We start from the raw sequence: 10,749 nt of genomic DNA, 5'->3' as shown, positions 1-10,749 counted from the left end.
AGGAAACAGTGAGGCCATACTACCTAAAAAGGTGTCGTCTGCTATGTAATCTCAGACGTTGCATCCATATCTCTTACAGACATGCAGCAGAATCATGTGGGTCTGTAACTGCTGCCAGTGATGGAACGGCAGGAGACAAGACAAACAGTACACAAACCACATACACCCAGAACTAGTGCTGGCATATTACTGACAATGTGCGGAGTGAGATGTCTCACTGGATTAGGGGCACACACCCCTTACTGTGTTATTTCAATGATGGATCTCGCAAGGGACAACTTTTTAACATGTGTTTATTACTTTCCACTATTTGCAAATGAGAAACTCTTTAACAGCTTTGGTTATGGAACTGCTTACATTGGAAAATCTTCTAAGACAGCTTTTACAGTCCATATTTTGGCATCCACTGCTGGAGACGTAATTTCTGTGAAAATGACAAGATAGAACAAGAACTGTGGAAAGCCACCATGTACCATAGACTAAATGGCAAAATTTGGGCATATCATAGACAGTGAAAGTCAAAAGGCAAACCATGTACTACGTGGCTAAGAAATAAAAGTCATATTGTAAGTATGTAACAATACAATGGGGAATGAATCATTATTTCATTACCTATTGGGCTTTTGGGGCAGAATATTGTGCTACACTGTGTTATTTGGTTCTGCTGGGATGGTAATTTGCACTTTGGTATTGTTGACCCCCTCCTACTTGTGTTGCCCAAACCTTCTGTTAATTTGGATATGCCTACAAAATGGGGCAACTTTAAGTTCCCAGTCCGCTCCTGACCAAAGTCCTCTGATAATGGGGAGATTTACTAATGAAAATGCACCAAAATTCTGGAACAATTTGTGCAAAAAACAAAAACAAACATGTGTGCATGCTTTGCAACACATATATTAAAGTCTAGTGTACCCATATTTTTTTTAAGTTATATGGCATAGGAACCTGGTTCCTATGTTCTACATATTATACATACAGTATAAACTTTGGCTATACTTAGAGATGGACGACGACCCATATTTAATCCCTAACCCTCTTTCACGACTAATAGTTACTAATAGTTTTTTTAATGTACATATTTATTTCATATAAATTGTGATGGTCTGATCTGTGGAACCATCTCAGGTCCCAAAAATGGATTTGAAAGATAAGTTTGCTCATTCATCGGGTAATTGGCTGCAGTATTACACTGCCAGATCATAGCTAACTAGCCTTCATAAGAAGACTTGTTAGCGATGATCTGCACATTTATCTGCCAGTGTAATATAAGCTTTACACACTAAGGGTTGGAGGAAAAGTTGACTATAGACTGCCAAATTTCTCTAAATATTAGAACACAAATAACACTAAGATCTATTTCCTAAAAGGTAAAGAAAGAATTGCACTTGTACTGTGCCTCTTGCGGCACCAGTGTGTCTCAGGATGGGCAAATTCCTACCCAACCCACATTTTTAAATAGCTGCCAAAATCTAGAGGGGACAACTCTATGGACAAACATAGTGGCACTGTATATTCAGAACTGCATTAAGCTACACTATGTTCATACTACTTGTAAAATTACATATCTAAATGGTATTGGTTTATTTATATTTTAATCACTTATATGGCGCTGACATATTCCACAACACTTTACATACGTTATTATCACTTGCTGAGTTCCCTATGAGTATGCCTTTGGAGTGTGGGACGAAACCAGAGTACCCAGAAGAAAACCAGGCAAGCATGGGGAGAACATACAGACTATATGCAGATGTTGTCCTTGGTAAGATTCAAATCCATGATTCCAGCGCTCACACACCAGTACTCACCATGTTGCCACCCTTAACTGCTAAATATAGCTGATCCAGTAACTGCTATAACTGATCCATTATGTGCTTTGCCTTTAGTCCTCCATAGGATAATCAGTAGATTTTTGGAACAAGCAGAGGGGGAATCTCCTGCTGCACGCAGTTGTTTACAGACAGACATAGAACAGTGAGGAGGAGAGGGAGGCCCCAGACTGATCTCCTAGAACACAGAGAGAAGTATGAGACAAAGTAGCATAAAAGGAACAGAAGAAGGGAGCAGGAACTTGGATATTTAGTGCTCCTTTAACAGAGAATAGTGCAATATTCTGGATAAAATACATGAGGTTTAACAGTGCAGGATCTTCATTGTAAATTTCTATAAACACCAGTGAGCTAAAGTACTTTTCCGTAACTGTCTACTTCTATGATTCATGCAGGAAATAACACATTTTTCACAGATGGACATTTTAAGGTAAGAAGAATAAATTACTCAGAACAAAGATGGAGAAAGCACATTGGATTCAAAATGTAGGCAATAAATGGATTGACTGCATGTCTTATATTGATGATATAGGAATATACAATTCTGTAAGTTTTTGTTTTATTTTTCTTCTGAATACAAAAAAAGAGCATAACTTCACTTAAAGGGGTTTTCTGGGATTACTATGTTTTTTTTACAGATACGCTCATGTGGTTGCTTACCTCATGTACATCTTCCCTATGCTTTTTCTTTTTCAGTTTGCTCTCTCCTGACCCGTTTTCACCATGAAAACAAATCACTATGGTTTAGATCCTGAATGTAGCATTTCCTGTTGCTGTATCCCACCAAGCCCGTGATGCACTTCTCCTTTCTCTGCCACAGATCCAGCACCACCCTAACATTGCCCAGCTAGGGTATAGCTGCTCCCACCCAGCTACATAGACACTTCCCTATCACATAGACATAGTCATGTAACCACAGCCCAGAATAGGGGCAATAATGGTAAAACAAAGAGAATACAAATGACAGCAACCTTCATAAATAATTATTATAAAGGATGTTGATACAAACTGGAAAACCCCTTTTAACATCACTTACTATTGCACTAACATCACTTACTATTGCGCTAACATCCCTTTTCCGTCTACATGCTGCTTACATTGCCCGCTTTCCTGTTCTCCAGCCCCACTCCTTTCTCCCAGCTGTGATGGTTCTGGCCACCAGCATCCTCTGCAGGCTGTGGCCTGCACATTCAGTCTAATGGCCTCCAGGCCTGTTCCATAGGGTGAGTGCACTCACTATTGTCCTCTTAAAGGGCCAGAATGTGTCCAAATCCTTCCCCACCCACCCCTGTGTATGTAAGGTGCCCTCCTCAGTGTAAGGTTGCCTAAGCTTTAGGCTTTCTCATACCTAGTAACGGTCAAAGGTGCATTCTCTGTCTGACTACCCGTTTACTGTACTCCAGCCTGACTACTGACTCTGACTTGAAGCCGCCTTCCGGACCTTAGCTTTTTTTCTCAGATTGCCCTACTGCTGCCTGCCCTGGCTTTGGACTTGTCCCTTAGATACATCTGTACATTGTCTGCCTGACCTTGGCCACTCTCCAGACTGTTTATTGCCTGATCTTTTGGTACTCCGCATCGGTGGCTCTGACCCCATGGGTCAGTCACTAACCAACTGGAACTATCTCAAGCTTCTCCGCAGAAAAGTGTAGATCCCTGTATAGGGGTAAAGGATGAATACCGGAGGGCTGCCAGGATAACGCCCTTAGAGCAAGCGCTAAGCCAAACCAGTTGGTTGGTACGTGCAGTGGGTCCACACCGACATTTGATAAGTTAATTGATTTACATGTATATCAAAAGTAAATGTGTACTCAATATAAATGCATTGGTAACTCAAAATAATACATCTGCATTCTATTTTGTAGTATTAAACCTATACTATAACTGTATTGCTCAAACATGATGAAATCATAAACTATCCTTTGAGCCTCTTTTATGCACATAAGTTTTTAAGCAACCCTTCTCCAAGAGCAGCATATTTAAAGGGGTTTTTAAAGGGATTAAAGGGCTTCTGTCAGCAGGAATATGGGCATTAACCTGGCTGACATTAGTGATGTGCTGATGTCCGCTGAACATAACTATCTTAGTCCCATCTCACTACGTGCCCCCGTTATTGAGAAAAAATAACTTTTATTATATGCAAATCGTTGCTCCTGCTCCTAGAGGCTCTGTTCTTCCACCTCTGGCCATGCCCTGCTAGACTTGATTGACAGGGCCAGGCAATGTTCAGGTCATACTGCCTGGCCCTGAGTTTGGGTGAAATCTTCAGCAGTTTAGTATGTGGCACATAGACCGAGAATCGGCTGGACACAAACCGCTGTATGCTGCGTTTTGTGTCCAGCTGATTCCCAAAATTGTCTGCGGTCGTATTGTAGTGCCACATATGTGAAAGTAGCCTGAGAATTTTAGGGGTTTTTATGTTTTTCATGTCACTATATAAAAAAAAACTAAAAACTAAAATCCTACAGTTTTCACACTGGCCACTAGGCCTTAAACATTACGACTCCCATTACGACAGCTACATGGTCCATAGTCACAATGGTCAGGAGGGGACCCCATTGACTTAGATGGGAGAGTTTTCTAGGCATGCTCTGTGACCTGTACAGAGGTCGGGAGGGAGCTGATAAAGTGTGATATCACCTTGTGAATGGTAGATCCTGTCTATCTATATAGAGGTTTTTATTGTCATTGTAATTCTATCTATGGTGATAATGATAATATCTACTGAAAAGTTACCTTTACAGAACAGGAAATCATAACTTAGTATTAGGATTATATACATTTTAAATATGGTGACATGGAACATTAAAAAAAATGTTTAACACAAAAACGTGATTTAAACAATAGATCATTTTCTGATGATGTTTCCTTTAAATTCAAGGCAATTAGTGGTGTGAATAATATAGCTGAATCCTAAAGTTAACGTTCTCCATTTTACCTATACATGCAATGTATGAGATATAGCCCTGCAGTTTACAGGTGCTCACTCAAAATCTGTATAAAAACCCTATACCTTATGTACTACAGACATGGAATTTTCCAGAATGATAACCCCCTATGCACTACTAAAGGATAAAAGGATAAAGACCAAGACCGGTCTTATAAGAACAACTGCAAAAGGTCATATGTGTAGAGAAGAGGCTGCCTCATCCCTTCTCCAAACAATAGAAGCGGGAGGCTGAGTTTATCTTATTTAGAGAACACGATCCCTGAGTGGGGGTTTCATAGACTGGCCAGACTATGACTTCATTTTTCTGTTAAAGCCAAGATTTTGTTAACCCTACTTTTAGTCTAGTATGCTGAAAACAGTCAAAATGAGTCAAGTAATTTTGTGGACTGAAAGTCTACTCTGTGTGCTGCCAATAGTTTTCTTTAAGGATAAGTTCTTTTTTTCTTTTGCTATTTAGTATTATTATTTTTTTTTTTTACTTTTGCGTCTCTGATGTTTGTGTACGCGCGTTGTAGTGGTAATTTATCAGGCAAATTAAATTATCATTATGCTTTTGGAATTTAGGAGGGAAAAGTAATCGGAGCATCAATAGTTTGGTTATCCTACGAATAGTATTACTATGCAATGAATAGGACATTTCAAATGAAGTATTATTGCAATATACATGTAATACAAATATTGTTCTATTTTTTTGTACATTTTCCTTTTTGGTAGTCCCCCCTGCTGTTTATCTTTCTGCTCCATCTTTTCCTGCATTCACTGGTGGACTAAAATGCTCAGTAGCTGTTCCTTTCCCCTCTCCTCAGTGCTGACGTAGTGATCTCACAGTGAGGAAAGTGGTCTTGACATCTTTCATTTATTTATTATTTTATGCACTTATATAGCGCTTTTATATTCTGCAGCACTTTACAGACATTAGCATCAAGCTGTCCCCAATGGGGCTCACAATCTAAGGTCCCTATCAGGATTTCTTTAGAGTGTGGGAGGAACCCGGAGTACCCAGAGGAAACTCACGCAAACTCCTTGCAGATGTTGTCCTTGGTCGGATTCTAACCTAGGACCACATTATTCAACCCTACTTCTAAATTCATAGAAATATATAGCTCTACTGCCTTTGAGGATGCTTTTTGGATAACAGTTAATAGAGGAGGTTTATAATTCCAGGATGTGACTTGGATGATTTTATGGAATAAGGCATTTATTTGACCATCCACGTCAGTGAATTTTGAAGTTTTATATATAATTGTGAAACATTATGCCTATTGCTCCATATAAGCCTACAGGTAATTCACTGTGGTCAGGGAAAATCAGCCATAGTTAGCCTTGTCACTAGCATGAAAGTTTGTAAAGCTCTTAGTAATTCCCTCTGAGTCATCAGATTACACAGTATATTCCCACTATGTGAAATTATTTTTTGGTCTCTGTAAACCTTATAAACATTGGATCTGTAATATTTAAATACCAGTGATTTTGGTATTAAGCAATTGTGCATTCACTGTGAATACATATATTGAAGGATTAATAATTCCATATTCTCCATTTTAAAGAGTATTGATGGGGAAGATAACCTCAACTTCTTGAAGAAACATCTATTTGCCATTAAAGCTTAGAAGAACATTTTGCTGGGGAAACATTTGTAAATCACACAGATGGCCATACATAGTCCTATCCTACCCCCATTATTTTGCTGTTATACACTCACCTAAAGAATTATTAGGAACACCTGTTCTATTTCTCATTAATGCGATTATCTAGTCAACCAATCACATGGCAGTTGCTTCAATGCATGTAGGGTTGTGGTCCTGGCCAAGACAATCTCCTGAACTCCAAACTGAATGTCAGAATGGGAAAGAAAGGTGATTTAAGCAATTTTGAGCGTGGCATGGTTGTTGGTGCCAGAAGGGCCGGTCCGAGTATTTCACAATCTGCTCAGTTACTGTGATTTTCACGCACAACCATTTCTAGGGTTTACAAAGAAGGGTGTGAAAAGGGAAAAACATCCAGTATGCGGCAGTCCCGTGGGCGAAAATGCCTTGTTGATGCTAGAGGTGAATGGGCCGACTGATTTAAGCTGATAGAAGAGCAGCGTTGACTGAGATAACCACTCGTTACAACCGAGGTATGCAGCAAAGCATTTGTGAAGCCACAACACGCACAACCTTGAGGCGGATGGGCTACAACAGCAGAAGACCCCACCGGGTATCACTCATCTCCACTACAAATAGGAAAAAGAGTCTACAATTTGCACGAGCTCACCAAAATTGAACTGTTGAAGACTGGAAAAATGTTGCCTGGTCTGATGAGTCTCAATTTCTGTTGAGACATTCAAATGGTAGAGTCCGAATTTGGCGTAAACAGAATGAGAACATGTATCCATCATGCCTTGTTACCACTGTGCAGGCTGGTGGTGGTGGTGTAATGGTGTGGGGGATGTTTTCTGGGCACACTTTAGGCCCCTTAGTGCCAATTGGCGATCGTTTAAATGCCACGGGCTACCTGAGCAGTTCTGAAGGCAAAAGGGGGTCCAACATCGTATTAGTATAGTGTTCCTAATAATTCTTTAGGTGAGTGTAGATGGCCACAGTACAAAGAACCCAAGAGGATGAACGGTTGAAACATTAATATCAACACTGGGGCCTTCTGGTGAGATAGAGGGTAACCACTCACATGCCTATAGACACCATCTTGTGAGAATTCATTTATATTCTTTTAGTGGTTGTTTGGCCGTTGAATAACCACTTCTTGCAATCACACCACTGTGTTTATAAGCTAACCACTATGGGTCCAGTTGCTAAAATCCACTGGCAATCAATTTAAAGGGGTTGTCCATCCTTTTTGAAGTGATGTCCTCACGATCGGCAGCTAACCCACATTCTGTACACCTTCCGATCAGGTGTTCTGTGTAACTCTGTAACTGGAAGTCAGTGCTGAAACTACTCAGTACTTTCAACATTGTAGTGGACATTGATGTGAATGTGAGCAGTGCTGCAGTTATGGCCATTGTCCACTACAATGTGGACAGTGCTGTTTAGTTCCGCCATCGATTAACTACACAGAACAGCTGATCAACAGGGTACGGAGCCTCAGACTACTGCTGTATAGGTCATCACTTAAGAAAAGCTGGACAACTCGTTTAAATGTCCCGGGACAACATACATTTCCCTTTCCCATTATCTGATGTTGGAGATCTGACTCATTGCACTCCCACTGAATGTGCGCTCTGCCAGGCTATAGTGAGGAGGAACATGCCCAAAGAACTAAGTGCATAAATAATGAAGGTAGCAAACACATTTTGCAAAAAAAAAAATTTGATCCTCACCTAAACAACAAACTGAAATATGGAATATGGAAAGCTAATAAAAGTATGTCAGCAGAACATTTCACATACAAACAATAGAACTGAGAAATGGGGATCATTCTAAATTAAAGTGGTATTATACCTACTATAGAGGAAAAAATAGAAGCTCTTTGCGCACATTTTTGATCAAACGTTTCAAAAGAGCTTCTATTTTTTCATTTACAGTAAGTAAAATACCACTTTAATTTAGCATGATCCCCATTTCTCAGTTCTATTGCTTGTATGGGAAATGTTGTGCTGCCATACTTTTATTAGATTTCTATATGCTCGCTTCATGGGTATGCACCTGTGACCATGAATGTGCTAGTATACATTTTCTTGAAATATAGAATATGTACATGATTTGATATAACCCATCCAAAGAGGATTTATTGCAAACACCACTAAATTCTCCTTTGATCATTTTAACACGATGCTCTGTATAATGCGGCTGTATAAACACAGGCTGCTTCCCCCTTGGTTTCGACTAGATGCTCTGCAAAGCCTCAGACTCCAGAGTCCAGAATGAAGAACACACAGTATGCACTGTAAGCAACTAGTCTGCTTTACACAGCATTGTGACTGGTCTCACACATTGTGTGGGTGGGTATACCTAACAGTTACAAGAACCCACCAGATGTAATAAATAACTGGAAAATCACAGACTTAATGTAACAGAAACCTCTGTGAGTCAGTGGCTGGAACTGTATCCTGAAGTTTGGAGTCAGGCCAGCCTCACGTCACTGGACATTTTCAAGTAGAGTCTGAGATATGCAACTACAGAAATGCGTATTTCATATAGAAACTAGAAAAAAAAAAAAGTTATCCAACATATTATTTGAAAAACATCCAATAAATCTAACAATGTTTGCATGGCGTCATTTCATATGGATCATGGAATTCCATTCAGATTGATAATGCAAATTCCTTATCAATGATTATATCAGCACAACTGTGTGGGGGCACATATGTCCGTTAATGTGTGGGGAATAATGAACTCACCATATGCAAAGATTTTAAGGAAGCAGCATTCCTGTCACATTTTCATGCTCCAATATGGACTATATAGTCATTCAGCTTTTAGCTGGTTCCATGAAGGCTGCTAAAGCCAAGTAAATAATAATGCTCCTCAAACTCTTCAGTTTTGACCTACCAGTGTAACATGATGCATCATATGTTTTTGCAGGGAAACCCTGAAAAATATGAACCCTATCACAAAAAACATAATCCCATTAATATTTAAAAAAAGCATGGTGTAAGGGTGGGTAAAGCATTGTATAATACTTGCCTAGTGTTACAACCAGTGAGTGGGACCCACTGGTCAAACTCTCGTAGGAGACAGAACAGAACGCAGCAAGAGACCAACTGAACCACTACCTACAGGATTAGCTAATATTGTTGACAGCTGACTCACTGGCTCAGGTAACGCTCCAATAGATCAAGTTGCAGTAAGAACTGCAGTTAGTGTGAACTGAGTCCAATAGCAGACACAGTGTTGAGAGGTGGTATTGCACAGAAGACTAGAGTAAAGGCAGTAGCTGATGATGATGATGATTGTCAGAGACAAACCATATAAATAGTGTTATAGTGTTGAGCAAACTTGTGTTTTAAGTTCGGCGTCTAAAGTTCGGGTTATCGAAGAATCGCATTATGGATTCCGCTACCACGGACCATAACGGAATTTAGAATCCATAACGCGATTCTTCGATAACCCGAACCCAAACTTTAGACGCCGAACTTAACACACAAGTTCGCTCAACACTTCATATAAACTGTATTATTGGTTTCTTTCTTCCTTTTTCCATTCCACCTCCCTTTTGTTATAAGGTTACTGCCACAAGTTCAGGTTGACACATTTTTTAAGCTAAAATCAGAAGTAACATAGTACATAAGGCCAAAAAAAGACATTTGTCCATTCAGTTCGACCTGTTATCCTGCAAGTTGATCCAAAGAAAGGAAAAAAAACAACCTGTGAGGTAGAAGCCAATTTTCACCACTTTAGGGGAATAAAAAATTCCTTCCCGACTCCAATCAGGCAATCAGAATAAATCCCTGGATCAACGACCCCCTCTCTAGTAGCTATAGCCTGTAATATTATTACACTCCAGAAATACATCCAGGCCCCTCTTGAATTCCTTTATTGTACTCACCATCACCACCTCCTCAGGCAGAGAGTTCCATAGTCCCATTGCTCTTACCGTAAAGAATCCTTTTCTATGTTTGTGTACAAACCTTCTTTCCTCCAGACGCAGAGGATGTCCCCTCGTCCCAGTCACAGTCCTGGGGATAAATAGATGAAGGAATAGATCACTGTACTGACCCCTGATATATTTATACATATTAATTAGATCTCCCCTCAGTTGTCTTTTTTCTAAAGTGAATAACCCGAATTTTGATAATCTTTCAGGGTACTGTAGTTGCCCCATTCCAGTTATTACTTTAGTTAAGTGGGTCATAAAAAGAAGAGAAATTGTGCAGTCAGGGAGGCATAATCTGTGTGTCGGCTGCATCTTCCAGACATAGGCCGTGAACAAGGTACGAGTTGGACCGAAACGTTGGCCAGTAATTTACTAAGCGGATGGATTTAAATAATGAAATTTAAATAATGAAATGAAATAAACAAGAAATTACTA

The 10,749-nt window shown here is 39.8% G+C and overlaps 1 long non-coding RNA gene across 2 annotated transcripts; it reads right to left on the bottom strand.

Moving 5' to 3' along the window:
• Positions 1-276: 276 nt before the first annotated feature.
• On the bottom strand, positions 277-10,095 carry LOC122945631. 2 transcript variants are annotated; one of them, XR_006391130.1, is made up of 3 exons: positions 9,119-10,095; positions 1,809-2,007; positions 277-424 (listed from the first exon to the last, which is right to left on the bottom strand). It is a non-coding gene; the product is annotated as an uncharacterized LOC122945631 (long non-coding RNA). The 2 variants fall into 2 exon arrangements; XR_006391129.1 differs by lacking the exon at positions 9,119-10,095 and having other exon boundaries at positions 1,809-5,664.
• Between the last annotated feature and the right edge of the window lie 654 nt (positions 10,096-10,749).

The sequence above is a fragment of the Bufo gargarizans genome, chromosome 8 (assembly GCF_014858855.1).
Source record: "Bufo gargarizans isolate SCDJY-AF-19 chromosome 8, ASM1485885v1, whole genome shotgun sequence".
Lineage (NCBI taxonomy): Eukaryota > Metazoa > Chordata > Amphibia > Anura > Bufonidae > Bufo > Bufo gargarizans.
The sequence above is the reverse complement of the archived record's forward strand: the minus strand, read 5'-3'. Positions and strand labels throughout refer to the sequence as shown.